The sequence below is a fragment of the Rosa chinensis genome, chromosome 6 (assembly GCF_002994745.2).
Source record: "Rosa chinensis cultivar Old Blush chromosome 6, RchiOBHm-V2, whole genome shotgun sequence".
NCBI classification, from domain to species: domain Eukaryota; kingdom Viridiplantae; phylum Streptophyta; class Magnoliopsida; order Rosales; family Rosaceae; genus Rosa; species Rosa chinensis.
This window is the reverse complement of record NC_037093.1, coordinates 5,792,564-5,796,422: the sequence shown is the minus strand read 5'-3', so window position 1 is coordinate 5,796,422 and position 3,859 is coordinate 5,792,564. Positions and strand designations below refer to the sequence as shown.

Genomic DNA, 3,859 nt, shown 5'->3' with positions numbered 1-3,859 from the left:
CATTTGAGAAAATCAACAGAAAGCCAGCGAACAAGGCAGATACTTGGGCAAAGTTACCACTAACACTATGTCAATAAACTCATCAGACGACAGAGCTCAGACAACAGAATGATTGTTTTCTGTTGTTTGAATAATTTTAACGACGGAATGAAAAAATTCTGTTGTCTGAACATAGGATATACCATGGTAAATCAGTTTTCTGATAAATGTTTTGTTTCAGACAACAGATTTCTGTTGTGCATTACATTGAGATTGATATAGTTTTGGTTGCCTGGGTTTTTTTTTTGTTTGAAAGACACAATGCTCTCAGACAACAGAAATCTGTTGTGCATTAAACTAAGTTTGATTCAGTTTTGGTTGTTTGGGATTTTTTTTTTGAAAGGTAGTGCTCCTTTTTTTGGCACAACGTGGTCTAACACTTAAATGAAATTTTGGCCTGACAAATTGATGAAACTGAAACAAAACCAAACACTCAGCACAAAACATGGCTCTCTCAAACTATGAATGAGCTATTCTCTCTACTTCGTGGCACACAACAGATCTCCTCTACCCAAATTATCAAAATGAACTCCTCTCTTTCAGTCCTAACCCAACATCAATCTCTCCTTGATTAAGTGTTAATAGATTTAGGGTTTCTCCAAGATTGGGGATTTAGGGTGTTTTTCGATTAAGTGTTCTGATCAAGATTGAGGATTTAGGGTTTTTTTTTTTTACTACATTAGGCAGAGGCGACTACCTCGTCTAGTTCTCTTGGCGATGACCCAGTCCCGGCGATGACCTCATCACGTTCTCTCAACATCACACTATCAGTCAGTCAATCTAGATCTATCTCTCTCTGGTGAGCTCGATTTGATTTACTTGTTTGTTTAAAGATTGCTTGATTCGAATTGGCATTGAATGGGTTTTGCATTGAATCAATTTTGATTATTGCTAGCATGGGTTTTGATTATCACTTAATCAGTTCTGATATATATTCGAATGGTTATTTTGTGGCTTTGTTTAAAATCTTGTCCCATCTGTATATCAAACAAGAAGAAGCTTTGCTGTTCTGGAAATTGTCTCGTTCATTTGTTTTTGAAGGGAATATAAAGATGAAGACTATATATGTTGATGGGTCAGAGAGCAATTTCAAAAATTATGATAAGGAGAACTGGAATGCTGAGTTCTATTCTCTCTTGAATATTATGTTGAATTAATTTGTTGCTTCATTAGTACAGAACTATAATACATAATCATATGCAGTAGTCTAGGAACATGATGTGAAGTACTGGCTTATCATCTACGTTAATTACAACATTCTGTTTTCTTGTCTTCAATGGAAATCCCTCATGTGGTTGTTAGATTCTTAAGCTGAAAATTTGGCAATGTAAACTTTTTTAAATCAACGTTGTTTTTAAAGTGGAATACTTTTTTTTTTTTAAAGATCATAAAGAATACTTGCTTGTTATTTACTTCCCAAAGTGGAATTCCCTAAACTCTGAACAAGTAGTCATGGAAAAATTTCTGCCCTTTTAACTTCCCCTTTAATATACCAATGGGAGAATCCAAACATTAGTTTTTCTCTTCTAAACCAAATTCGCAAGTGGTGCCCTGCCATGAGCAAAAATCTATGGTCATATAACATGAGATCATGATTTATATAACAAAAAGTGTGCATGTGAGTGAGACAACATGCCTCCTCTTGAGTGATTCTATAACATATGACTGCAATGTCTGTATATATATACATATATGTAAGAATGACGTGTACTGTATTTCATTTTCTTTGTCTTAATATCTATAATTATCTTTCTGATCTTCTCTTTTTATCGGGCAAAGGGTGAGCTCAACGATCCTGAGAATGCTATAATTGAAGCTTTTGCAGGTACTTAGCTTTGGACTCTTCCATTTCATAGGAAATCAGTGATCATATTATTCCATTTCGACATCTTTTTGGGGATGGTTGTGGCATCTTCTTTGACATGCATAATGCTAATCTAGTCCGCGCCTTTGGTTTCTCGTTTGAGTGCAACTGTACAGGTTCATGCATATCATGATAAATATATACCTACAATGGTAGCGGGCTTTGATTAAATTTTTACTTGTATACTAAAACTTCCATTTGTTTTTATTTTTATTTTTATTGTAATTCACATACTTCTTGCTGTATCAAACTTCAGCTAAAATGTAACATATATAAAAGCTCTTCTACTATATCAATAATGTATAACGATTCCTGTTTCTTATTTGATCCTTTTAATTTCTTTACAACAACAAAAATGGCAGCAAAGTGCGGGTCAATTTTCCAGTTAATATGTGAAATCCGAATCGAAAAACTTTGCTACATGTCTAATAAAAAAGCCACATAACAGATTAGCAATTTATCATGCAAATATTTAGACCTTTCAGCCCAAATTATTGGTCATCCAATATATCTTAACATATTCTTTTGTGCAGGTCTATTTGATACTTGACTAATTCCGTCTTGCTGGAGAACTCCAGGAAACAAACAAGAAGGTGAGATGACTTGATCTACCCTACAATCTTTCCACATTTATCTTTTTCTGAAGTAAAAGATATACGTGACTTAAATCATAAATCTACTTTATCTAAAATGAATTCAGGAATTGTGAGAGCATGTAATGTTTTTAATTTGCTTTGTGTAAAATGGTATTCTTGCTAACAAAAAATAGCAATAATCTTGATAGATCAGCGAATGTATAATTCCAGAAAAGTATGCAACTGAAAAATATATGGTGTGCAAAATGTGTTAATAATTTTGAGAGATCTGTATATGATCGATTCTTTTCCTCTTAGTTTAGGTATATATCATGATCTTAACAAGTTTGATTAATAGCTGGAACCAATTGTTATGATCCTAAATTACGTATAAATAATGATTTGTTACAAAGAGTATAGTTCATACCAAATTACGTAGCTTGTACATGTTTGTGTGAACTAGTTTAAGCATATGTCATGATCCTAGCTAGGTAAAATGTTAGAATTCTAATTGTTTTGTGTGTGTATATATATAAGATGGATAAATCATGGATGAAAGAAGATAGAAGATCACTCAAGTTTACGATAGGACTTGAAGAATTTCTTAAGTTTGCGTCGGCTAATGCGAGGGACATAAATAGCATATGCTGCCCTTGCTTAAAGTGTTGTAACAATGATGTGTGGTCCATAGGGGTTATCAAGTCCTAAGCTATTTGAGCAGCTTCTAATGCTATAATACACTTTATTTAATGGTTTCAATGTAATCTTCATCAGTGGAATATATCATACTATGGTTTTTTTGCAGTGAGATAGAAGAACAAATCTTGTTTACACAGAACAGGATATTGATGAAGTTTGAGCTGAATGGGCGAAGCATGTTTTGAAGTTTCCACAAATGTAGTGCTTGGTATATGCATAGTTAGGGTCGACTGTAATTTTGTGCATATTGACATTGCATGCATAGCTAGATTATGGAGGGTTTTTTTGCCTAGCTAAGATGATCGACTTTTGCCTTTATCGATCATTATTTTAACCTCCTAACAGCTTATCAACTTTAGGATGAATTGATGGAAATGTTGAATGTTGATGTAGTTACTGGTTGATTGAAATGAAATGACTTTTGACTTGTTATAGTTAGATGTTGTTATTGTACGTGCCTATCTGTTAGCACAGGTTTTACAATATATGCTATGGTTATAAGACAACTCAGACAACATAAGTATTAAAAGAAGCAATGTTGCACTAAACATCACACAACAGAAAGGTATGGTTTTAAGATAACTCAAGCAACATAAATACCTGGACAAACTGATGTTGCACGAAACATTAGACAACAGAAAGATATGGTTATAGAACAGCTAAGACAACATAAATAACAAAG

General features: G+C 33.4%; 1 long non-coding RNA gene across 1 annotated transcript; it reads left to right on the top strand.

Moving 5' to 3' along the window:
• Positions 1 to 434: 434 nt before the first annotated feature.
• Positions 435 to 3,617, top strand: LOC112168852. Its single transcript, XR_005801447.1, has 4 exons — positions 435 to 838; positions 1,819 to 1,864; positions 2,437 to 2,496; positions 3,284 to 3,617. It is a non-coding gene; the product is annotated as an uncharacterized LOC112168852 (long non-coding RNA).
• The last annotated feature ends 242 nt before the right edge of the window (positions 3,618 to 3,859 follow it).